The following is a 27,466-nucleotide window of genomic DNA, read 5'->3' on the forward strand; positions in this document are numbered from 1 at the left end:
GAGGCTGTATATGCAGTACTCCTTTAACAAAAGTCTGTACCTCAGGAACTGAGGCCAATTCTTTTTGGAAGAATATTGACAGGGCCGAAATTTGAACCTTAATAGATCTCAATTTGAGACCCCTAGACAATCCTGATTGTAGGAAATGTAGGAAACGACCCAGTTGAAATTCCTCCGTCGGAACACTCCGATCCTCGCACCACGCGACATATTTTCGCCAAATGCGGTGATAATGTTTCGCGGTGACTTCCTTCCTTGCCTTAATCAAGGTAGGAATGACTTCTTCTGGAATGCCTTTCCCTTTTAGGATCTGGCGTTCAACCGCCATGCCGTCAAACGCAGCCGCGGTAAGTCTTGAAAGAGACAGGGACCCTGTTGTAGCAGGTCCCTTCTCAGAAGTAGAGGGCACGGGTCGTCCGTGACCAACTCTTGAAGTTCCGGGTACCAAGTCCTTCTTGGCCAATCCGGAGCCACTAGTATTTCTTACTCCTCCTCACCGTATAATCTTCAATACCTTTGGTATGAGAGGCAGAGGAGGAAACACATATACTGATTTGTACACCCAAGGTGTTACCAGTGCGTCCACAGCTATTGCCTGTGGATCTCTTGACCTGGCGCAATACTTGTCCAGTTTCTTGTTGAGGCGAGACGCCATCATGTCTACCATTGGTCTTTCCCAACAGTTTATTAGCATGTGGAAGACTTCTGGATGAAGACCCCCCTCTCCCGGGTGTATATCGTGTCTGCTGAGGAAGTCTGCTTCCCAGTTGTCCACGCCCGGGAAGAACACTGCTGACAGTGCTATTACGTGATTCTCCGCCCAGCGAAGAATCTTGGCAGCTTCTGCCATTGCACTCCTGCTTCTTGTGCCGCCCTGTCTGTTTACATGGGCGACCGCCGTGATGTTGTCCGACTGAATCAACACCGGTTTTCCTTGCAGGAGTGGTTCCGCCTGGCTTAGAGCATTTTAGATTGCTCTTAGTACCAGAATGTTTATGTGAATAGACTTTTCCAGGTTCGTCCATACCCCCTGGAAGTTTCTTCCTTGTGTGACTGCTCCCCAACCTCTCAGGCTGGCGTCCGTGGTCACCAGGATCAAATCCTGTATGCCGAATCTGCGGCCCTCCAATAGATGAGCCTTTTGCAACCACCACAGAAGATATACCCTTGTCCTTGGCGACAGGGTTATTCGCAGGTGCATCTGAGGATGCGACCCTGACCATTTGTCCAACAGATCCCTTTGGAAAATTCTTGCATGGAATCTGCCGAATGGAATTGCTTCGTAAAAAGCCACCATTTTTCCCAGGACTCTTGTGCATTGATGTACAGACACCTTTCCTGGTTTTAGGAGGTTCCTGACAGGTCGGATAACTCCTTGGCTTTTTCCTCGGGAAGAAAAACCTTTTTCTGAACCGTGTCCAGAATCATCCCTAGGAACAGCAGACGTATCGTCGGAAAACAGCTGCGATTCTTGGAATATTTAGAATCCAGTCGTGCCGTCGAAGAACTACTTTAGATAGTGCTCTTCCGACCTCCAACTGTTCTCTGGAACTTGCCCTTTTTAGGTCGTGCAAGTAAGGGATAATTTAGATGCCTTTTTTCTTTGAAGAAACATCTTTTCGGCCATTACCTTGGTAAAAAGGCCCGGGGTGCCGTGGATAATTCAAACGGCATCGTCTGAAACTGATATTGACAGTTCTGTACCACGAACCAGAGGTACCCTTGATGAGAAGGACAAATTTTGGACATGGAGGTAATCCTTGATGTCCAGGGACACCATATAGTCCCCTTTTTTCCGGTTCGCTATCACTGCTCTGAGTGACTTTATCTCGATTTGAACCTTTTATGTAAGTGTTCAAAACATTTTAGATTTAGACTATGTGTCACCAAGCCGTCTGGCTTCAGTACCACAATATAGTGTGGAAAAATAATACCCTTTTCCTTGTCGTAGGAGGGGTACTTTGATTATCACCTGCTGGATATACAGCTTGTGAATTGTTTCCAATGCTGCCTCCCTGTCGGAGGGAGCCGTTGGTAAAGCAGACTTCAGGAACCTGCGAGGAGAAGATGTCTCGACTCTCCAATCTTTACCCCTGGGATAATACTCGTACGATCTAGGGGTCAACTTGCGAGTGATCCCACTGCGCCCTGAGACTCTTGAGACTACCCCCCCACCTTGAGTCCGCTTGCACGGCCCCAGCGTCATGCTGAGGACTTGGCAGACGCGGTGGAGGGCTTCTTTTCCTGGGAAAGGGCTGCCTGCTGCAGTCTACTTCCCTTACCTCTATGTCTGGGCAGATATGACTGGCCTTTTGCCTGCATGCCCTCATGGGAAAGGAAAGATTGAGGCTGAAAAGACGGTGTCTTTTTTAGCTGAGATGTAACTTGGGGTAAAAAAGGTTGGATTTCCCAGCTGTTGCTGTGGTCCCCAGGTCCGATGGACCGACCCCCAAATAACTCCTTCCCTTTATACAGCAATACTTCCATCTGCCGTATGGGATCTGTATCACCTGACCACTGTCGTGTCCCTGACATCTTCTGGGAGATATGGACAACGCACTTATCTTGATGCCAGAGAGCAAATATCCCTCTGTGCATCTCACATACATATATATAGAATGCATCCTATTAAATGCTCTACATGAATAAAATATTTTCAGTCAGGGAATCCGACCAAGCCAACCCAGCACTGCATCTCCAGGCTGATGGCGATCGCTGGTCGCAGTATAACCACCGTATGTGTGTATATACTTTTTAGGATATTTTTCCAGCTTCCTATCAGCTGGCTCCTTGAGGGCGGCCGTATCTGGAGACGGTAACGCCACTTGATAAGCGTGTGAGCGCCTTATCACCCTAAGGGGTGTTTCCCAACGTACCCTAATTTCTGGCGGGAAAGGGTATAACGCCAATATTTGCTATCGGGGTAACCCTACGCATCATCACACACTTCATTTTATTTTATCTGATTCAGGAAAAACTACAGGTAGTTTTTTCACTCCCACATAATACCCTTTCTTGTGGTACTTGTAGTATCAGAAACACGTAACACCTCCTTCATTGCCCTTAACGTGTGGCCCTAATGAGAAATACGTTTGTTTATTCACCGTCGACACTGTATTCAGTGTCCGTGTCTGTGTCTGTGTCGACCGACTGAGGTAAATGAGCGTTTTTAAAACCCCTGACGGTGTTTCTGAGACGCCTGGACCGGTCCTAATAGATTGTCGGCCGTCTCATGTCGTCAACCGACCTTGCAGCGTGTTGACATTCTCACGTAATTCTCTAAATAAGCCATCCATTCCGGTGTCGACTCCCTAGAGAGTGACATCACCATTACAGGCAATTTCTCCGCCTCCTCACCAACATCGTCCTCATACATGTCGACACACACGTACCGACACACAGCACACACACCGGGAAGGCTCTGACAGAGGACAGGACCCACTAGCCCTTTGGGGAGACAGAGGGAGAGTCTGCCAGCACACACCAAAAACGCTATAATTATATAGGGACAACCTTATATAAGTGTTTCTCCCTTATAGCATCTTTTATATATATACAATATCGCCAAAATCAGTGCCCCCCCTCTCTGTTTTAACCCTGTTTCTGTAGTGCAGTGCAGGGGAGAGCCTGGGAGCCTTCTCTCCAGCTTTTCTGTGAGAGAAAATGGCGCTGTGTGCTGAGGAGATAGGCCCCGCCCCTTTTTCGGCGGGCTCGTCTCCCGCTATTTTTGAAGTTAGGCAGGGGTTAAATATCTCCATATAGCCTCTGTGGGCTATATGTGAGGTATTTTTTGCCTCTAATAAGGTTTTTATTTGCCTCTCAGAGCGCCCCCCCCAGCGCTCTGCACCCTCAGTGACTGTTGTGTGAAGTGTGCTGAGAGGAAAATGGCGCACAGCTGCAGTGCTGTGCGCTACCTTTATGAAGACTCAGGAGTCTTCAGCCGCCGATTTTGGACCTCTTCTCTCTTCAGCGTCTGCAAGGGGGCCGGCGGCGCGGCTCCGGTGACCATCCAGGCTGTACCTGTGATCGTCCCTCTGGAGCTAGTGTCCAGTAGCCAAGCAGCAAATCCACTCTGCACGCAGGTGAGTTCACTACTTCTCCCCTAAGTCCCTCGTTGCAGTGATCCTGTTGCCAGCAGGACTCACTGTAAAGTAAAAAACCTAAGCTAAACTTTCTCTAAGCAGCTCTTTAGGAGAGCCACCTAGATTGCACCCTTCTCGTTCGGGCACAAAATCTAACTGGAGTCTGGAGGAGGGTCATAGGGGGAGGAGCCAGTGCACACCACCTGATCTGGTAAAAGCTTTACTTTTTTGTGCCCTGTCTCCTGCGGAGCCGCTATTCCCCATGGTCCTTTCAGGAACCCCAGCATCCACTTAGGACGATAGAGAAATATTGTATTAAATGACCTTCAGGCTGTGTGTATAAGGTGTATATGAAACAAATGAATTGTGTGAATGTAGACACTTTTTAATGCACAAAGTTATAAAAAATATTGGCTAAAATGACCTTCAGGCTGTGTGTATAAGGTGTATATGTAACAAATGCATTCTGTGCTTAGATTTAGGTCCATCACCATGGTATCTCATTATGGTATGCAATTATTCCAAAATACGGAAAAATCCAATATCCAAAATACCTCTGGTCCCAAGCAATTTGGATAAGGGATACTCAGCCTGTAATATATTACCGACAAAAGGCAATGCTTCCAATTCTTTCTTGGACTCCGCATCCGACTTCCAGGTCCGTAGCCAAACTGCTCTGCGAGCGACTACTGTCAAGGCTGAAGCTTTAGAAGCAACTGTGCCTACATCAATTGCTGCTTCTTCCAAATACTGGGCAGATTGTCTTAACCGGCAAAAACGATCCTCTTGCTCCCTAGTAGGAGAAGGGATGTCATTCTCTAGTTCCTCTATCCATTCGCCCATTGCCTTTGCTACCCAGGCCGAAGCCATAGCAGGTCTTACCACTGCTCCTACTAGAGAAAAATAAGAATTTACTCACCGGTAATTCTATTTCTCGTAGTCCGTAGTGGATGCTGGGGACTCCGTAAGGACCATGGGGAATAGACGGGCTCCGCAGGAGACTGGGCACTCTAAAGAAAGATTAGGTACTATATCTGGTGTGCACTGGCTCCTCCCTCTATGCCCCTCCTCCAGACCTCAGTTAAGGAAACTGTGCCCGGAAGAGCTGACATTACAAGGAAAGGATTTGGAACCCAGGGTAAGACTCAAACCAGCCACACCAATCACACCGTACAACTTGTGATAAACTTACCCAGTTAACAGTATGAACATAACTTGAGCCTCACTGAACTGATGGCTCATAACAAAAAACCCTTTTTTACGCAATAACTATATACACGTATTGCAGAAAGTCCGCACTTGGGACGGGCGCCCAGCATCCACTACGGACTACGAGAAATAGAATTACCGGTGAGTAAATTCTTATTTTCTCTAACGTCCTAGTGGATGCTGGGGACTCTGTAAGGACCATGGGGATTATACCAAAGCTCCCAAACGGGCGGGAGAGTGCGGATGACTCTGCAGCACCGAATGAGCAAACTCAAGGTCCTCCTTAGCCAGGGTATCAAACTTATAGAACTTAGCAAAAGTGTTTGAACCCGACCAAGTAGCTGCTCGGCAAAGTTGTAATGCTGAGACCCCTCGGGCAGCCGCCCAAGAAGAGCCCACCTTCCTTGTGGAATGGGCTTTTACTGATCTTGGATGCGGCAATCCTGCCGCAGAATGAGCCTGCTGAATCGTGTTACAGATCCAGCGAGCAATAGTTTGCTTTGAAGCAGGTGCACCCAGCTTGTTGGGTGCATACAGTATAAACAGAGAGTCAGTCTTTCTGACTCCAGCCGTTCTAGAAACATAAATCTTCAAAGCCTGGACTACGTCCAGTAACTTGGAGTCCTCCAAGTCACGAGTAGCCGCAGGCACCACAATAAGTTGGTTCAGATGAAAAGATGACACCACCTTTGGCAGAAATTGCGGACTGGTCCGCAATTCTGCCCTGTCTACATGGAAAATCAGATAGGGGCTTTTACATGATAAAGCCGCCAATTCTGACACACGCCTAGCCGAAGCCAAGGCCAACAACATAACCACTTTCCAAGTGAGATACTTGAGCTCCACTGTCTTAAGTGGCTCAAACCAGTGGGATTTCAGGAAATCTAAAACCACGTTAAGATCCCACAGTGCCACTGGTGGCACAAAAGGGGGTTGAATATGCAGCACTCCTTTAACAAATGTCTGAACCTCAGGCAGTGAAGCCAGTTCCTTTTGAAAGAAAATAGATAGGGCCGAAATCTGGACCTTTATGGACCCTAATTTTAGGCCCATAGTCACACCTGACTGCAGGAAGTGTAGGAATCGCCCAAGCTGGAATTCCTCTGTAGGGGCCTTCCTGGCCTCACACCAAGCAACATATTTTCGCCATATCCGGTGATAATGCTTTGCTGTCACGTCCTTCCTAGCCTTTATTAGCGTAGGAATAACTTCCTCCGGAATGCCCTTTTCTGCTAGGATCCGGCGTTCAACCGCCATGCTGTCAAACGCAGCAGCGGTAAGTCTTGGAACAGACAGGGCCCCTGTTGCAACAGGTCCTGTCTGAGAGGCAGAGGCCACGGGTCCTCTGAGAGCATCTCTTGCTCGCATGGAACCTGCCGAAGGGAATGGCTTCGTATGACGCCACCATCTTTCCCAGGACTCGCGTGCAGTGATGCACCGATACCTGTTTCGGTTTTAAGAGGCCTCTGACCAGAGTCACGAGCTCCTGAGCCTTCTCCTCCGGGAGAAACACCTTCTTCTGGTCTGTGTCCAGAATCATGCCCAGGAAGGGCAGACGTGTCGTAGGAATCAGCTGCGACTTTGGAATATTCAGGATCCAGCCGTGCTGACGCAACACGTCCTGAGAGTGTGCTACGTTGATCAGCAACTGCACCCTGGACCTCGCCTTTATGAGGAGATCGTCCAAGTACGGGATAACTAACTCCTTGCTCCCGAAGGAGTACCATCATCTCCGCCATCACCTTGGTAAATATTCTCGGTGCCGTGGACAGGCCAAACGGCAACGTCTGGAATTGGTAATGACAGTCCTGTACCACAAACCTGAGGTACTCCTGATGAGGAGGATAAATGGGGACATGCAAGTAAGCATCCTTGATGTCCAGCGACACCATGAAATCCCCCTCTTCCAGGCTTGCAATGACCACTCTGAGCGATTCCATTTTGAACTTGAATTTTTTTATGTAAATGTTCAGGGACTTTAAATTCAAAATGGGCCTGACCGAACCGTCCGGTTTCGGTACCACAAACATAGTGGAATAGTAACCCCTTCCCTGCTGAAGTAGGGGAACCTTTACCACCACCTGCTGGAGATATAGTTTGTGAATTGCCGCCAGCACTACTTCCCTCTCCATGGGGGAAGCCGGCAAGGCAGATTTTAGGAAACGTTGAGGAGGCGTCTCTTCGAATTCCAGCTTGTACCCCTGAGACACAATTTGTATCGCCCAAGGATCCACCCGTGAACATACCCACTGGTGGCTGAAATTCTTGAGACGCGCCCCCACCGCTCCTGGCTCTGCCTGTGGAGCCCCAGCTTCATGCGGTAGATTTAGAGGAGGCCTGGGAGGACTTTTGCTCCTGGGAACTGGCTGCATGCTGCAGCTTTTTTCCTCTTCCCCTACCTCTGGCAAGGAAAGATGCCCCTCTGGCCTTTTTGCTCTTTTGGGGACGAAAGGACTGTATTTGATAATACAGTGTTTTCTTAGGTAGTGAGGAAACGCAAGGCAAGAATTTTGACTTCCCATCTGTAGCTGTGGAAACCAGGTCCGAGAGACCGTCCCCAAACAATTCCTCACCCTTATATGGTAAAACTTCCATATGTCTTTTAGAATCAGCATCCCCTATCCATTGCCGAGTCCATAAGACCCTTCTGGCAGAAATGGACATTGCGCTTACCCTAGAACTCAGTGAGCAAATGTCCCTCTGGGAATCCCGCATATATAGGACAGCGTCTTTGATATGTCCCAGGGTCAGCAAGATAGTATCCCTGTCCAGAGTATCTAACTCCTACGACAGAGTATCTGTCCATGCTGCTACTGCGCTGCACATCCATGCCGAAGCGATGGCTGGCCTCAGGAGAGTACCAGAATGTGTATACACAGACTTCAGGATTGCTTCCTGCTTTCTATCTGCAGGATCCTTTAGGGCGGCCGTATCCTGAGACGGCAGGGCCACCTTCTTAGATAAGCGCGTTAACGCCTTGTCTACCCTGGGAGGGGATTCCCAGCGTAACCTGTCCATTGGCGGGAAAGGATACACCATAAGTAATCTTTTGGGAATTATTACATTCTTTTCAGGGGATTCCCAGGCTTTTCCACATAATTCATTTAGTTCATGTGAAGGGGGGAAAGTCACTTCTTGTTTTTTCTCCCCAAACATATGAATCCTCTTGTCAGGGACAGGGATTTCCTCAGCAATGTGCAATACATCCTTCATTGCTATAATCATGTATCGGATGGCTTTAGTCATTTTAGGCTGCAATTTAGTCTCATCATCGTCGATACTGGAGTCAGACTCCGTGTCGACATCTGTGTCGACTAACTGGGATAGTGGACGCTTATGAGACCCCGACGGCCTCTGTACTGTGGGATCAGGCACTGGGTGAGACCCTGACTGTCCCAAGGCTTCAGCTTTGTCCATCCTTTTTGGTAAAGAGTTTACATTATCATTTAACACCTTCCACATATCCATCCAATCCGGTGTCGGCGCCACCAGCGTCGACACCACATTCATATTCACCTGCTCCGCCTCCACATACCCTTCCTCATCAAACATGTCGACACTGACGTACCGACACACCGCACACACACACTGGGAATGCTCTGACTGAGGACAGGACTCCACTAAGGCTTTTGGGGAGACAGAGAAGGAGTATGCCAGCACACACCACAGCGCTATATAACCCAGGGATTTACACTATAATATGTGTTTACCCAATAGCTGCTGATTTATACTGTTTTGCGCCTAAATTTATGTGCCCCCCCTCTCTTTTGCCCTTCTTGTACCTGGATACTGCAGGGGAGAGCCTGGGGAGCTGCTTCCAGCGGAGCTGTGAAGGAACAATGGCGCTGGTGTGCGGAGGAAGAAGGCCCCGTCCCCTCAGCGGCGGGCTTCTGTCCCGCTTCTCCTGTGTAAAAATTGCGTTTTTTTTTGCATATATACAGTCTAACTGCATATATGCATATTTATGCCAAAAGGTACTCAAATTGCTGCCCAGGGCGCCGGCCCCCCCCCCCGCGCCGCCCCCCCCCCCAGCGCCCTGCACCCTACAGTGACCGGAGTTTGGAGGTGTGCTGTGGGAGCAATGGCGCACAGCTGCGGTGCTGTGCGCTACCTTATTGAAGACAGGAGTCTTCATGCCGCCGATTTCGACGTCTTCGGTCTTCTCCGGACTTCAGTGCTTCTGGCTCTGCGAGGGGAACGGCGGCGCGGCTCCGGGAACGGACGATCGAGGACCGCTGCCTGTGTTCGATCCCTCTGGAGCTAATGGTGTCCAGTAGCCTAAGAAGCGCAACCTAGCTGCAAGCAGGTAGGTTTGCTTCTCTCCCCTTAGTCCCTCGTAGCAGTGAGTCTGTTGCCAGCAGAAGCTCACTGAAAATAAAAAACCTAACAAATTCTTTTTTCTAGCAGGCTCAGGAGAGCCCACTAGGTGCATCCAGCTCTGGCCGGGCACAGATTCTAACTGAGGTCTGGAGGAGGGGCATAGAGGGAGGAGCCAGTGCACACCAGATATAGTACCTAATCTTTCTTTAGAGTGCCCAGTCTCCTGCGGAGCCATCTATTCCCCATGGTCCTTACGGAGTCCCCAGCATCCACTAGGACGTTAGAGAAAAATATTTTTCAAAAGGCTATCTACCCTTCTGTCTGTGACATCATTTAGTGAGGTAGATGACAGTGGTAAAGCAGATTTATGCACGAGTCGCAGAACATGTGCATCTACTTTTGGAGGAACTTCACTTTTCGAACAATCCACAGCTGGAAATTGATAATAAGAATCCCATCTCTTAGGAATCTTATACTTTTTACTGGGCGCTGCCTAAGACTCATCCATCATTTCTGTCAGCTCATCTGACGCTGGGAATTCAGCTTTCACTGATTTTGTTCGTTTAAATACAGGTGCTTTAGATTTTAACACTGTCTTGGCTGGCTCTTCCAACGAGAGAACAGCTTTCACAGCATTAATAAATTCAACTACATCATCTGAACTAAAACACTGCGACTGATCATCATACGGAGTCGAATCTATTGTCTCATCGTCCGATGTATCATCTTGTGTAGTCTGCCACACAGACGTATCTGTCTTAGTCTTAACTGTCTCTTGGTTGCTTGTAGAGGCTACTGGAACCAAGCCGTAGGAAGGGAGCTGCATGTATGGGTTCATAGTGTAACCTAACTCCTGAGGTGGTGCTACTGTAGTTAACTTGTCCGCTATAGAAGATAGAGTCTTTGCGAACATATTCCATGGTGGTTGAACCAACTCCTGTCTTTTACTTCGCCAAAAAGCGAAACAGTTTGCACACAAACCCTCATAAGTGACCAATTGATTCATATCAATTACCCCTGACTTACAAGATAAGCATGTTAGGGCTATAGGAGTGCTTGATAAATTCTCCTCATCACTTTTGCCGCTCACAGACATGGTAATAATCTGTTATTGACTACACAATTTTGTGACTGAAAAACACCCTATATGTCAGTATATAGAGGTGAGATCAATCTGACCACAGTACACTTGATTTGAGGGTCAGAACAGGACTGACATTACACAGAAAAGTCAGCACACATACTAGCAGTCAGTCACATGTTAAAGCATTAGACATTGTCATATGCGAATACAACCTCCATAACAACTTATACATAAGTAGGAAAATTGTACTTCTGTTTTAACTGGCTTTTTTTTCAACATAACATGCAGAAAACACCGTAATATACAGGTCTCATATGCAATAGGTACTAAAATGAACAATGCATACTAAAAAGTAGAAGGAATTTTTAGTACTGTATACCCTGCCTCCGGAGAGTGGGATACAGGGAGACTCACCACACTTCCATATCCAAGCAAATACGCTCGTAAGATGCTGAGTGGATTCAGACGCTACTGGTGTACACTGCCGCTCTTGGTAACTGATAACAGACACGGATGCTCACCAACGGACACGGTCGCTGAGCGACTTCCACGTGTATGCAGACGCTAAGGCCTGCGACTTGGTCTGGCGGGTTTTATCTCCAGTGTACACGACCGCAGCGTCTAAGCTGCAACCGAGTATCCTCGTGGTAGCATCTGAGCCGGAAGTGAGGTCATTCGGTTCATGAAACGAGAGACACGCGGGAACTGGCCATGAACTCGGAGGGACGGCCAGGAGAGCATCTGAATCCCCCCATTGACTTAAACTCCCAGGATCGCGGCCTCTACCTAGTCCTGGCGCCTATGATCCCCGGAGCGTAGCGCTGTCACACTCGAGATGTTCTCCGCATCAACACACTGTTTGTAGTCTCCACCAAATCAGTGTAGCTGTGTCCTGACCCCTCTAGTAAGAGGAAGTCCAAAGACTCACCGTCTCCCCATGCTCCGGCCACAGCCTTGTTACGTCTGCTGGACCTGCTAGAACATCAGACACAGACGCCAGTCGAGACAGCACTGATACCCGAAAGTAAGCGTTGTTGCGACCCGGTGGGGAGTTGTTGGAGCAACTCTTTCTAATATGCGTTTAAGACGCTGTTAAGAGAAGTTGCTCTAAAAAAACATTATAGTAAGTCTATAAAAATAAAGTAATGAAAACTTGAGGCTGCTTTCACAGCAGCCCTGTGACCATGCGGCTTCCTGCCGCACCAAGCAAAAAACTGATCTGAGTCAGTGGGCGGGACTATATAGTGGAGGCCCCAATGCATCCTGGGAGGCCAGAAAGCTCGTGACCGTGTTGGTGCCATTTTCACTGTCGCTCGACAATATCCCGATGTTATCCTGTAGATAATCCTGTGGACCCAGCCAGAGAAATGTCTCTTTGAGCATCCCTCATAACGCAGCATCTTTTATATGCCCTAGGGTCATTAAAATGGTATCCTTATCTAGGGCCTCAATTTCCGTAGATAAGGAGTCTGTCCATGCTGCGACAGCACTACAAACCCAGACCGACGCCATTGCCGGTCTAAGAATTGTACCTGAATGTGTGTAAATGGACTTCATGGTAACCTCCTGTCTGCGATCAGCAGCATCCTTGAGGGTAGCCGTATCTTGGGATGGCAGCGCTATCTTCTTTGATAAACGTGTTAAAGCCTTGTCCACATTAGGAGAAGACTCCCATCGTATCCTATCCGTTTGCGGGAAAGGATACGCCATAAGAATCCTTTTGGGAATCTGCAGCCTCTTGTCTGGAGATTCCCAAGCCTTTTCGCACAGCTCGCTCAGCTCATACGAGGATGGAAAAGTGACCTCAGGCTTTTTCTCTTTATACATGTGAACCCTCTTGTCAGGGACAGGGGTTTCCTCTGTGATATGCAAAACATCTTTTATTGCAATAATCATATATCGAATGCCCTTAGCCACTTTTGGAATCTGAGTCGGTATCTGTGTCCATTATTTGGGACAATGTGCGCTTCTGAGACCCGGAATGTCCCGGTGACACAGGGACAGGCATGGTCTGACTACCTGACTGTTCCCTAGCCTCAGCCTTGTCTAACCTCTTGTGTAATAAATTTACACTAGCACTCAAGACATTCCACATCTCCATCCAGTCCGGTATCGGCGCTGCCGACGGAGATCTGACATTCATACACCCCCCCTCCTCCTTAGGTGAGCCTTCCACTTCATACATGTCGACACACGCGTACCGACACACCCCACACACACAGGGAAGCTCCTATCTGAAGACAGTTCCCCACCAGGCCCTTTGGAGAGACAGAGAGAGAGTATGCCAGCACACACCCCAGCGCTATATAACCCAGGCAAAACACGGAATGTTTCCCCAGTAGCGCTGAAATAACACGTTTTTCACCAATTATGTGCCCCCCCCCCTCTTGAAAAACCCACCGTCGCCTCAGTAAGCAGGGGAGAGTCCGGGGAGCTTCCTCTCAGCGCTGTGCTGTGGAGAAAAATGGCACTGGTGAATGCTGAGGGAGAAGCCCCGCCCCCTCGGCGGCAGGCTTCTGTCCCGCTCAAATTATTCAAAAACATGGCGGGGGCTCTTTATATACATGTACAGTGCCCAGCTGTACATGTATATGTGTGTTTAGGCCATAATAGAGGTTTATATTGCTGCCCAGGGCACCCCCCTGCGCCCTTACAGTGACCGGAGTGTGTGAGGTGTATGGGAGCAATGGCGCACAGCTGCAGTGCTGTGCGCTACCTCAGTGAAGATCACAAAGTCTTCTGCCGCCTTTGAAGCCTTCTTACTTCTCATACTCACCCGGCTTCTATCTTCTGGCTCTGCGAGCAGGACGGCGGCGCGGCTCTGGGACGAACTCCAGGGTGAGACCTGTGTTCTGACTCCCTTCTGGAGCCAACGGTGTCCAGTAGCCTAAGAAACAGGACCTTGAAACTCAGAGAAATAGGGCTGTTTCTCTCTCCTCAATCCCACGATGCAGGGAGTCTGTTGCCAGCAGTGCTCCCTGAAAATAAAAAACCTAATTAAAATACTTTCTTAGCAGGAAACTCAGGAGAGCTCCCTGCAGTGCACCCATCTCCTCTGGGCACAGTATCAAACTGAGGTCTGGAGGAGGGGCATAGAGGGAGGAGCCAGTGCACACCCAGAGTCAAAGTCTTTCTTAAAGTGCCCATGTCTCCTGCGGCGCCTGTCTATCCCCATGGTCCTTACGGAGTCCCAGCATCCTCTAGGACGTTAGAGAAACATCCTTTATAGCCACAATCATGTACTGAATACTCTTCACTAAACGTGGATGCAAAGCAGCCTCAGAAAAATCGACCTCAGAATCAGAGTCCGTGTCGGTATCAGTATCTACCACTTCAGTAAACGGATGCTTTTGCGAGCCCGATGGGGTCTGTACCTGAGACAAAGCCTCCTCTATGGACTTTTTCCACACCTACGTCTGTGACTCAGATTTATCTAACCTCTTTGATAAAGAAGTTACATTCGTATTGATTGTACTTAGTAATGTGAGAAAATCAGGTGTCGGCTGCGCCGACAGGCCTAAATCCAGACCCACAACCACTCCTCCAACAACCTCCTCCTCCGACGAATCACATTCAGCCTCAGACATGCCGACACGTGTAATCGACACACCAACACCCACTCAGAATGTCTCAGCTAGGGGACAGGCCCACAGTGATGCCCAGACAGAGGACCCAGAGGGAGTATGCCAGCTCACACCCCAGTGCCCACATATCCCTATAAGGGAAATATATGACCAGCGCTGCTATAAATAATAGTAACAACTGCACCACACTGCGCCCCCCCCCGAAATATCTCCCCGTCACTTGTGAGGAGAGATGGAGGTCCCGCCCAGCGTCTTTCAGCCGCGTGGAGGAGAAAAAGATGGCGCTGGTGAGCCGCGCGCTAAGCTTCGCCCCTTCCCGGCGGGCTTCGGCGCGCCAGATTTGAAAATGCCGGCGGGGGCTGAGAATCTGTGCCGAGGCACCGAAAAAGCTTTTGAAAGCTTCGCGGACCCCAGTAACCTGCTGCCCAGGGCGCGCCCCCCCCCCTGCACCCTGTGAGTGCCGTCAGTGAACGTGTGTGGGAGCATGGAGCGCAGCGTTACCGCTGCGCTGTACCTGGTTAGCAAAGTCTTCTGTCGTCCTGAAGTCTTCTGATCTTCTCATACTCACCCAACTTCTCCCCTAGTGAGTGTCCAGTCAGTCCTGGGCACAAAGTCTAACTGAGGTCTGGAGGAGGGGCATAGAGGGAGGAGCCAGTTCACACCCAGTTTTAAGTCTTTTCAGTGTGCCAAGCTCCTGCGGATCCCGTCTATACCCCATGGTCCTTTTGGAGTCCCCAGCATCCTCTAGGACGTAAGGAAACAAAAAACCCTCACTTCGACCTATTTACCATGTCGACCAATAGTGGTCGAACTAATGACCCATACCCGTACAAAGTATAGTCAAAATTGTCACTTAGTCTAAAATCGTACATAGACAAATTGAAAGTACAGATAGTCAAAATCTGTGCTATCTGAGGGGAGTGCAAGGGATATCGCATACTCAAAATCAGGCATAGCAAGGATCTCACCGTATGTACACACCTTTAGTCTTCTATCCCATGCATTTGAGATCATTTAGAAGTCTGGCACGTGGGACAGTGTCAAAAGCCTTACTAAAGACTAGAATAGCCATATACTAAGGCCGCCTCTTTATCGATTACTTTAGTCATACAGTCAAAAAAAGTGTATAAGGTTTGTTTGACATGATCTTCCTACAGTGAACCCATGCTGTTTGGGATCCTGTCAATTGGTGGATTTGATATAGTCTACAACTTTTTCTTTTAAAGAGTGCTTGCGTCAAAGTTGCATCATGTTAAAAGAATGTCTAACTGCTATCATGTTTATGCTCTAGTGCAAAGTGTTCACAGCAAAGTACAGGGAACTTCCATAGTAAATGTAAATTGACATGCGTACAGTAAACTTAAATGAACACATATTTGGAGAAACTGAGCAACAAAAGTAATTACGGTAGGTAGAATGACATATATGAAGGTAGAGTAACTCACTTTACCTGGACAGGCAAGTAAAGATGGAAAGCAGTTCTTGAGGGTATAAGCACAGTGTCAGAATCACTGCATGGGGCATGGAGACTAGTAGCACTTATGGCATGAGTAGTGCTAAGAATGAATACAAGGAAAGAAAGCCCTCTCAGAGAGTTTATATACTAAAGGGGGTGCAACCCCGTTTTGCACTGTCTGGTAGAATCCATTTTATATGCTGTGTGGAAACTGACAGGTTCACTGCAGTGGTCAGCCCTGAAAGGTTTTTATCTTTCTACCCTACCAACATAATACAATTTTTTCTTCAACTACAAAATCTTACATTTGAACAAGAGGAGAATGTTTAAACTTACACTCAGTTGTAGGTAGCACAGGATGCTTCAAGCATCCTGTCGGGATGCTGGCAGCAGTCATGTGACCAACGCCAATCAGGACACCAGCGCTGGATCAGACAGCCAACATCACAAAGGTATCAGGGTTCAGGCTTAGGGAGGGGGTGTCTGAGCACTAGGGGAGTTAGGGTTAAGCACTGGAGGGAGTAAGGCAGGGTTAGCCCTAGCCACCACCCCCCACGGTTAGGGGACAGGGTGGGTAGAGATACTTAACTCCTCTGATGTCAGGATTTTCAGTGTGGGGGTGCCCTGGTCAGTCATGTGACCGCTGGCATATATGTATTCCAGTAGCACACCTGACTTTTTCTGTGACAATTTACAATCTAATACACATGACCTATATCAGGAATAGGAGCTCGACAATTTATCACCAATAAATGGGGCCTATGGACACTGGGGAATGAAGGGTGGGGGTGTATACTCCCTAAGTATATATATAAAAAAAAAGGGGGGGGGGGGGGAATAAGATTTTACTTACCGGTAAATCTATTTCTCGTAGTCCGTAGTGGATGCTGGGGACTCCGTAAGGACCATGGGGAATAGACGGGCTCCGCAGGAGACTGGGCACTCTAAAAGAAAGATTAGGTACTATCTGGTGTGCACTGGCTCCTCCCTCTATGTCCCTCCTCCAGACCTCAGTTAAGGAAACTGTGCCCGGAAGAGCGGACATTACAAGGAGAGGATTTTGGAACCCAGGGCAAGACTCATACCAGCCACACCGTAAAACTCGTGATAAACTTACCCAGTCAACAGTATGAACAACAACGGAGCATCAGACAACCCTGATTCAACAATAACATAGCCCTTATTGCAGCAATAACTATATATAAGTATTGCAGACGAAGTCCTCACTTGGGACGGGCGTCCAGCATCCACTACGGACTACGAGAAATAAATTTACCGGTAAGTAAAATCTTATTTTCTCTAACGTCCTAGTGGATGCTGGGGACTCCGTAAGGACCATGGGGATTATACCAAAGCTCCCTAACGGGCGGGAGAGTGTGGATGACTCTGCAGCACCGAATCAGCAAACACAAGTTCCTCCTCAGCCAGAGTATCAAACTTATAGAACTTTGTAAAAGTGTTCGAACCTGACCAAGTAGCTGCTCGGCAAAGCTGTAATGCCGAGACCCCTCGGGCAGCCGCCCAAGAAGAGCCCACCTTCCTTGTGGAATGGGCTTTTACAGATCTTTGATGCGGCAATCCAGCCACAGAATGAGCCTGCTGAATCGTGTTACAGATCCAGCGAGCAATAGTTTGCTTTGAAGCAGGAGCACCCAGCTTGTTGGATGCATACAGAATAAACAGCGACTCAGTTTTCCTGACTCTAGCCGTTCTGGCTACATAAACCGTCAATTCCCTGACTACATTCAGTAACTCGGAATCCTCCAAGTCACAAGTAGCCACAGGCACCACAATAGTTTGGTTCATATGAAAAGATGACACCACATTTTGCAGAAATCGCGGACGAGTCCGCAATTCTGCCCTGTCCATATGGAAAACCAAATAGGGGCTTTTATGTGACAAAGCCGCCAATTCTGACACACGCCTAGCCGAAGCCAAGGCTAATAGCATGGCCACCTTCCACGTGAGATATTTTAACTCCACGGTTTTAAGTGGCTCAAACCAGTGTGATTTCAGGAAACTCAACACCACGTTAAGATCCCAAAGTGCCACTGGAGGCACAAACGGGGCTGAATATGCAGCACTCCCTTTACAAACGTCTGAACTTCAGAAAGAGAAGCTAGTTCTTTTTGAAAGAAAATGGATAGGGCCGAAATCTGGACCTTAATGGACCCCAATCTTAGGCCCAAAGTCACTCCCGACTGTAGGAAGTGAAGGAAACAGCCCAGCTGGAATTCCTCTGTAGGGGCATTCCTGGCCTCACACCAAGCAACATATTTTCGCCGTATACGGTGATAATGTTTAGCAGTCACGTCCTTCCTAGGCTTTATTAGCGTAGGAATAACCTCATCCGGAATCCCTTTTTCTACTAGGATCCGGCGTTCAACCGCCATGCCGTCAAACTCAGCCGCGGTAAGTCTTGGAACAGACAAGGTCCCTGCCGCAACAGATCCTGCCCTAGAGGCAGAGGCCATGGGTCCCTCTGTGAGCATTTCTTGCAGCTCTGGATACCAAGTCCTTCTTGGCCAATCCGGAACAATGAGTATTGTCCTTACTCCTCTTTTTCTTATGATTCTCAGCACCTTGGGTATGAGAGGAAGAGGAGGAAACACATAAACCGACTGGAACATCCACGGTGTCACCAGTGCGTCTACAGCGATCGCCTGAGGGTCTCTTGACCTGGCGCAATACCTCTGTAGCTTTTTGTTGAGGCGGGATGCCATCATGTCCACCTGTGGCAATTCCCACCGACCTACAATCTGCGCAAAGACTTCTTGATGAAGTCCCCACTCTCCTGGGTGGAGGTCGTGCCTGCTGAGGAAGTCTGCTTCCCAGTTGTCCATTCCCGGAATGAACACTGCTGACAGTGCTCGTATGTGATTCTCCGCCCATCGAAGAATTCTGGTGGCTTCCGCCATCGCCCCCCTGCTCCTTGTGCCACCTTGGCAGTTTACATGAGCCACTGCGGTGATGTTGTCTGATTGAATCAGCACCGATAGGTTGCGAAGCAGGGTCTCCGCTTGACTTAGGGCGTTGTATATGGCCCTTAGTTTCAGGATATTGATGTGAAGGCAAGTCTCCTGACTTGACCACAGCTCCTGGACACTTCTTCCCTGAGTGACTGCTCCCCACCCTCGGAGGCTTGCATCCGTGGTCACCAGGACCCAGTCCTGAATGCCGAACCTGCGGCCCTAGAGAAGATAAGTACTCTGCAGCCACCACAGAAGAGACACCCTGGCCCTGGGGGATAGGGTGATCAGCTGATGCATCTGTAGATGCGATCCGGACCACTTGTCCAACAGATCTCCTTGAAAAGGTCCTCGCATGGAACCTGCCGAAGGGAATGGCCTCGTATGACGCCACCATCTTTCCCAGGACTCTCGTGCAGTGATGCACCGACACCTGTTTTGGTTTTAAGAGGTCTCTGACCAGTGTCATGAGTTCCTGAGCCTTCTCCGTCTGGAGAAAAACCTTCTTCTGGTCTGTGTCCAGAATCATGCCCAGGAAGGGCAGACGCATCGTAGGAATCAGCTGCGACTTTGGAATATTCAGAATCTAGCCGTGTTGTTGTAACACTTCCCGAGAGCGTGCTACACTGATCAGCATCTGCTCTCTGGACCTCGCCCTTATGAGATCGTCCAAGTATGGGATAATTGTGACTCCTTGCTTTCGCAGGAGCACCAACATTTCTGTCATTACCTTGGTAAATATTCTCGGTGCCGTGGACAGGCCAAACGGCAACGTCTGGAATTGGTAATGACAATCCTGTACCACAAACCTGAGGTACTCCTGATGAGGTGGATAAATGGGGACATGAAGGTAAGCATCCTTTATGTCCCGAGACACCACAAAATCCCCCTCCCTTGCTATGACCGCTCTGAGCGATACCATCTTGAACTTTTTCAAGTATATGTTCAGGGATTTTAAATTCAATATGGGTCTGACCGAACCATCTGGTTTCGGGACTACAACATGGTCGAATAATAACCCCCTCCTTGTTGAAGGAGGGGAACCTTGACCACTGTACCTGACTCCAGATACAATTTGTGAATTGCAGTTAAGCCTGTTTCCCTCTCCTGGGGGGAAGCCGGCAGGGCCGTCAGTGAGGAGGCATCTTCTCAAAGTCCAGCTTGTATCCCTGAAACACAATATCTATTGCCCAGGGATCTAACAGGGAGTGAACCCACTTGTGACTGAACTTACGAAAGCGTGCCCCAACCGGGCCTAGCTCCGCCTGTGGAACCCCAGCGACATGCGGTGGATTTTCGTAGAGGCCGGAGAGGACTTCTGTTCCTGGGAACTAGCTGTGTTGTGCAGCTGCTTTCCTCTGCCCCCGCCTCTGGCAAGAAAGGACGCACCTCAGACTTTCTTGTTTCTTTGTTCGAAAGGCTGCATTTGATAATGACGTGCTTTCCTAGGCTGTGGAGGAATATAAGGCAAAAATAAGATTTTACTTACCGGTAAATCTATTTCTCGTAGTCCGTAGTGGATGCTGTGGACTCCGTAAGGACCATGGGGAATAGCGGCTCCGCAGGAGACTGGGCACAGCTAAGAAAGATTTAGGACTACCTGGTGTGCACTGGCTCCTCCCACTATGACCCTCCTCCAGACTTCAGTAAGGATACTGTGCCCGGAAGAGCTGACACAATAAGGAAGGATTTTGAATCCCGGGTAAGACTCATACCAGCCACACCAATCACACCGTATAACTCGTGATAATATACCCAGTTAACAGTATGAACACAACAGAGCCTCTCAAAAGATGGCTCAACAATAACCCTTGTAGTTAACAATAACTATATACAAGTATTGCAGACAGTCCGCATTTGGGACGGGCGCCCAGCATCCACTACGGACTACGAGAAATAGATTTACCGGTGAGTAAAGTCTTATTTTCTCTGACGTCCTAGTGGATGCTGGGGACTCCGTAAGGACCATGGGGATTATACCAAAGTTCCCAAACGGGCGGGAGAGTGCGGATGACTCTGCAGCACCGAATGAGAGAACTCAAGGTCCTCCTCTGCCAGGGTATCAAATTTGTAGAATTTTGCAAACGTGTTTGCCCCTGACCAAGTAGCAGCTCGGCAAAGTTGTAAAGCCGAGACCCCTCGGGCAGCCGCCCAAGAAGAGCCCACTTTCCTCGTGGAATGGGCTTTTACAGATTTAGGGTGCGGCAGTCCAGCCGCAGAATGTGCAAGTTGAATCGTGCTACAGATCCAGCGAGCAATCGTCTGCTTAGAAGCAGGAGCACCCAGCTTGTTGGGTGCATACAGGATAAATAGCGAGTCAGTCTTCCTGACTCCAGCTGTCCTGGACACATATACTTTTCAGGGCCCTGACTACGTCCAGTAACTTGGAATCCTCCAAGTCCCAAGTAGTCGCAGGCACCACAATAGGTTGGTTCACATGAAAAACTGATACCACCTTAGGAAGGAATTGGGAACGAGTCCTCAATTTCGCCTTTCCCATATAAAATACAGATAAGGGCTTTTGTCAATTCTGATACACGCCTGGCCGACGCCAAGGCCCACAGAATGACCACTTTCCACGTGAGGTATTATAGCTCCACGGATTTAAGTGGCTCAACCCAATGCGACTTCAGGAAATCCAACACCACGTTGAGATCCCACGGTGCCACTGGAGGCACAAACGGGGGCTGACTATGCAGCCCTCCCTTAACAAAAGTCTGAACTTCAGGCAGTGAAGCCAGTTCCATTTTGGAAGAAAATCGATAGAGCCGAAATCTGGACCTTAATGGAACCCAATTGTAGGCCCATAGTCACCTCTGACTGTAGGAAGTGCAGAAATCGACCTAGCTGAAATTTCTCCTTTGGGGCCTTCCTGGCCTCACAGTACGCAACATATTTCCGCCATATGCGGTGATAATGGTTAGCGTTCACTTCTTTCCTAGTTTTAAATAGCGTAGGGATAACTTCCTCCGGAATTCCCTTTTCCTTCAGGATCCGGCGTTCAACCGCCATGCCGTCCAACGCGGCACGTCTTGGAACAGACAGGCCCCCTGCTGCAGCAGGTCCTGTCTGAGCGGCAGAGGCCATGGGTCCTCTGAGATCTTTGTAACTTTTAGTTGAGGCGGGATGCCATAATGTCCACCTGTGGCCTTTCCCAACGGTGTACAATCATTTGGAAGACTTCTGGATGAAGTCCCCACTCTCTCGGGTGGAGGTCGTGTCTTCTGAGAAAGTCTGCTTCTCAGTTGTCCACTCCGGGAATGAACACTGCTGACAGTGCTAACACAAGATTTTCCGTCCATCGGAGAATCCTTGTGGCTTCTGCCATCGCCATCCTGCTTCTTGTGCCGCCCTGTCGTTTACATGAGCGACCGCCGTGATGTTGTCTGACTGGATCAGCACCGGCCGGTGTTGAAGCAGGGGTCTAGCCTGACGTAGGGCATTGTAAATGGCCCTTAGTTCCAGAATATTTATGTGTAGGGAAGTCTCCTGACTTTTCCATAGCCTTGGAAGTTTCTTCCCTGTGTGACTGCCCCCCAGCCTCGAAGGCTGGCATCCGTGGTCACCAGGACCCAGTCCTGTATGCCGAATCTGCGGCCCCCTAGAAGATGAGCACTCTGCAGCCACCACAGCGACACCCTGGCCCTTGGAGACAGGGTTATCCGCCGATGCATCTGAAGATGCGACCCGGACCACATGTCCAACAGATCCCACTGGAAAATCCTTGTATGGGACCTGGCGAATGGAATTTCTTCGTAAGAAGCTACCATCCTTCCCAGGGCTCGCGTGCACTGATGCACAGACACCTGTATACATATTAGGAGGTCTCTGTCTAGAGACGACAACTCCTTGGACTTCTCCTCCGGGAGAAACCCTTTTTATCCTGTTCTGTGTCCAGAACCATACTCAGGAACAGTAGACGCGTCGTAGGAACCAGCTGCGACTTTGGATATTCAGAATCCAGCCGTGCTGTTGTAGCACTTCCCGAGATAGTGCTACTCCGCCGAACAACTGCTCCCTGGACCTCGCCTTTATAAGGAGATCGTCCAAGTACGGGATAATTATTTCGGCCATTACCTTGGTAAATACCTCGGTGCCGGGGACAGACCAACGGCAACGTCTGGAATTGGTAATGACAATCCTGTACCACAATTTTGAGGTACTCCTGGTGAAGAGGGTAAATAGGGACATGCAGGTAAGCATCCTTGATGTCCAGTGATACCATGAAATTCTCCAGGCTTGCAATAATCGCCCTGAGCGATTCCATTTCGAACTTGAACCTTCGTATATAAGTGTTCAAGGCTTTCAATTTTAGAATGGGTCTCACCGAACAGTCTGGTTTCGGTACCACAACATTTTGGAATAGTAACCCCGGCCTTGAAGGAGGGGTACCTTGATTTCACCTGCTGGAAGTGCAGCTTGCGAATTGCCGCCAGTACTAACTTTCTCCGAGGGCAGCAGGCAAGGCTGAGGTGAGGTAACGGCGAGGGGGAGTCGCCTCGAACTCCAGCCTGTATCCCTGTGATACTATTTGCAGAACCTAGGGATCCACCTGTGGGCAAACCCACTGGTCCCTGAAGTTCCCGAGACGCGCCCCTACCGCACCTGTCTCCACCTGTGGAGCCCCAACGTCAAGCGGTGGACTCAGAGGAAGCGGGGGAAGATTTTTGATCCTGGGAACTGGCTGCTGGTGCAGCTTTTTCCTTCTTCCCTTGTCTCTGTGCAGAAAGGAAGCGCCTTTGACCCGCTTGCTTTTCTGAAGCCGAAAGGACTGTACCTGAAAATACGGTGCTTTCTTGGGCTGTGAGGAAACCTGAGGTAAAATTTTTTCCTTCCCAGCTGTTGCTGTGGATACGAGGTCCCAGAGACCATCTTTAAACAATTCCTCACCCTTATAAGGCAGAATCTCCATGTGCCTTTTATAGGCAGCATCACCTGTCCACTGCCGGGTTTCTAATACCCTCCTGGCAGAATGGACATTGCATTTATTCTGGATGCCAGCCGGCAAATATCCCTCTGTGCATCCTTTATATATAAGACAACGTCTTTAATATGCTCTATGTTAGCAAACTATTATCCCTGTCTTAGAGTATTAATATTATCTGACAGGGTATCAGACCACGCTGCAGCAGCACTATTTATGCTGAGGTAATTGCAGGTCTCAGTATATAACCTGAGTGTGTATATACAGACTTCAGGATAGCCTCCTGTTTTTTATCAGCAGGCTCCTTCAAGGTGGCCGTATCCTAAGACGGCAGTACCACCTTTTTTGACAAACGTGTGAGCGCCTTATTCACCCTAAGGGATATCTCCCCACGTGACCTATCCTCTGGCGGGAAAGGGTACGCCATCAGTAACTTTTTAGAAATTACCAGTTTCTTATTGGGGGAACCCACGCTACTTTACACACTTCATTCATTCATCTGATGGGGGAACAAAACACTGGCTGCTTTTTCTCCCCAAAAATAAAACCCCTTTTATGTGGTACTTGGGTTCATGTCAGAAATGCGTAACACATTTTTCATTGCCGAGATCATGTAACGGATGTTCCTAGTGGATTGTGTATATGTCTCAACCTCGTCGACACTGGAGTCAGACTCCGTGTCGACATCTGTGTCTGCCATCTGATGGCATTGCAGGCGCGGGCTGAGAAGCCGGCTGTCCCACAGCTGTTTTACGTCATCCAGCCTTGTAAGGAGTTGACATTGTCGGTTAATACCTTCCACCTATCCATCCACTCTGGTGTCGGCCCCACAGGGGACGATATCCCATTTATCGGCCTCTGCTCCACCTCCACGTAACCTTCCTCATCCCACATGTCGACACAGCCGTTCCGACACACAACACACACACAGGGAATGCTCTGACTGAGGACAGGACCCCACAAAGTCCTTTGGGGAGACAGAGAGAGAGTATGCCAGCACACACCAGAGCGCTATATAATGCAGGGATTAACACTATAACTGAGTGATTTTTCCCCCAATAGCTGCTTGTATAAACAATATTGCGCCTAAATTTAGTGCCCCACCTCTCTTTTTAACCCTTTGAGCCTGAAAACTACAGGGGAGAGCCTGGGGAGCTGTCTTCCAGCTGCACTGTGAAGAGAAAATGGCGCCAGTGTGCTGAGGGAGATGTCTCCGCCCCTTTTTCGCGGACTTTTCTCCCGCTTTTTTATGGATTCTGGCAGGGTTATTTATCACATATATAGCCTCTGGGGCTATATATTGTGATATATTTGCCAGCCAAGGTGTTATTGCTGCTCAGGGCGCCCCCCCCAGCGCCCTGCACCCTCAGTGACCGGAGTGTGAAGTGTGTATGAGGAGCAATGGCGCACAGCTGCAGTGCTGTGCGCTACCTTGGTGAAGACTGATGTCTTCTGCCGCCGATTTTCCGGATTCTTCTTGCTTCTGACTCTGTAAGGGGGCCGGCGGCGCGGCTCCGGGACCGAACACCAATGGCCGGTTCCATGCGGTCGATCCCTCTGGAGCTAATGGTGTCCAGTAGCCTAAGAAGCTCAAGCTACCACCAGTTAGGTAGGTTCGCTTCTTCTCCCCTTAGTCCCTCGCTGCAGTGAGTCTGTTGCCAGCAGATCTCACTGTAAAATAAAAAACCTAAAATATATTTTCTCTCTAGGAGCTCAGGAGAGCCCCTTGTGTGCATCCAGCTCAGCCGGGCACAGGATTCTAACTGAAGTCTGGAGGAGGGTCATAGTGGGAGGAGCCAGTGCACACCAGGTAGTCCTAAATCTTTCTTAGCTGTGCCCAGTCTCCTGCGGAGCCGCTATTCCCCATGGTCCTTACGGAGTCCCCAGCATCCACTAGGACGTCAGAGAAATATCAGGATTACCAGCTATAGCTGTGGAGACCAGGTCCGAGAACCCTTTTCTACACAATCCTCAGCCTTCCATATGCCACTTAAGTTGGCATCAACTGTCCATTGCATTTTTTACAGGATACATCAAGCAGCAATCGACATAGCTTTGACTCTAGGACCCAGTATACTCATGTCTCTTTGGGCATGTTTTATGATATATATTTCTTAAGACAGCATCTCTATATCTATATATATATCTCTCTCTCTAATAAATATATATATATATATATATATATATATATATATATATATATATATATCTATATCTATCTATCTATCTCTCATTGGAGATCCGCACTCACATCAAAAATAAAATATACACATGCTTGGGTGCACCCAGTGGAACTGACTAAGTCAGCCACAAATACAGAACCAGGATTCCACAAAGTGGAAGGGGCACTCACAATCTCAAAATCATACAAAAAAAAAAAATCACATTTCATAAACTATCATAGTTTAATAGTTGGATCTTCTATTACACCAACTCGCCCTTTAATCGACGTTTCGACCCTAATCCTGGGTCTTTTTCAAGATAGGCAGATTCGGTGAAGATTCAAAGAGTTCACAGACATAAATGTTACAACATCAGTGGAGATCTAGGAAAGATATAGAACATGAAAAGACACACTCAGTGCCTCCCAGGCCCCGTTGTTGCAAAACAAACACTTAATTACAACTATATGCACAGTCATCCATTACACCTTAAGCCCAGTGAGTATATACAACCATACTGTTGTGGCCACCCATAATGCGTCAATACATCAAAGGCTTACATGAACATAACTCTCTCTAGGAGAAATCCAAGCGGCGCCTGTCCAATCAAAAAGTAGGCAATCCGCAGACTTCTGCAATCAATGTATACATAAATAAAAGGGTCAGCTATGTATAAAGAGGACATCACTAAATTGCAATAAATCAGATAAACATAAAAGACCACATACTGTGATAGCCGTGCTTCTTCATCAGTCAACCTATTGTTCCTCTAATTACTACTATAGGCTCTCTCTAAGAACAAAGGAGGGAATACGATTAGCCAATCACTAAATGTATATACACAATAAGCATAAAAAATGCTAATAATAGACGTTCACGCACTATATTAACATGGCCTAATCAGACCACATTTGCATAGATCCAAGCTAGCAACTTAGTGGGTCCTCAAATAGGTCATAGGGAACACTAGAAATATAAAACACTATATATTAGCCATTAAATACCAGAGATAGAACGACAAATAATAAACACCACCACTAAAGTGGATACTCACACAGCTGAAGTCAAAACTGTCCTCCTGCACATGGCTACATAAACACTATCCCGGCGCCAGGAGTTTTAAACCCGAGCACCTGGAAGCGGAGACGTCACTTCCGTTCATTCGATCTCTCAAATAGTCCATCACATATCAACTGGGCCAACTCCTCACCTCTTAGACAATGCCGCCAGCCACCGTGATATAGATCCCTCCAATGTAACCTACCCTTTCATCGGGTCCAGCAGTGTCACGGTCCGAGACGCACTATGCGTTCCACGGACCGAAAATATCACTCTCAACGTGATCCGGGACGCGTCATGCGTTCCGCCTCCCGGAAGTAAATCATGCGTTCCACCGAAAAACGGTGAGACGCATCGCTCCCTTCACAATCAATAAGCTAAAGCCAGAGGCAAAAGTTACTCACATGGGTTTTACCGGCCATTATCTACACTTACATAGCAACAAAACAAACCCAATACCAGGATCACCATAACAAAACGAAATGTAGATCAGTGCTGAAACACTCAAGTATACTAACTGGGCTCAGAGGATGCTATACCAATAAAATAAGCATTACATTCCAAAAAGGGAATGTATACTTAATAAACCATGCATGATTTTATGCTTTATTGTAATT

General features: G+C 48.4%; 1 long non-coding RNA gene across 3 annotated transcripts in view; it reads right to left on the reverse strand.

Moving 5' to 3' along the window:
* LOC135051100 (uncharacterized) overlaps positions 1-27,103 on the reverse strand; it is a 69,007-nt gene extending 41,904 nt beyond the window's left edge. The window contains exons 1-4 of one of the 3 annotated variants that reach the window (XR_010242036.1): positions 26,845-27,013; positions 26,519-26,582; positions 26,351-26,422; positions 26,025-26,173 (exon numbers count right to left, since the gene is read on the reverse strand). This is a non-coding gene — a long non-coding RNA (uncharacterized LOC135051100). Of the gene's footprint in view, positions 1-26,024; positions 26,174-26,350; positions 26,423-26,518; positions 26,583-26,844; positions 27,014-27,054 lie in introns of those variants that run through there. The other 2 variants (XR_010242035.1, XR_010242034.1) reach the window with 2 other exon arrangements.
* Positions 27,104-27,466: the final 363 nt, after the last annotated feature.

Source organism: Pseudophryne corroboree, chromosome 2 (genome assembly GCF_028390025.1).
Source record: "Pseudophryne corroboree isolate aPseCor3 chromosome 2, aPseCor3.hap2, whole genome shotgun sequence".
NCBI lineage: Eukaryota > Metazoa > Chordata > Amphibia > Anura > Myobatrachidae > Pseudophryne > Pseudophryne corroboree.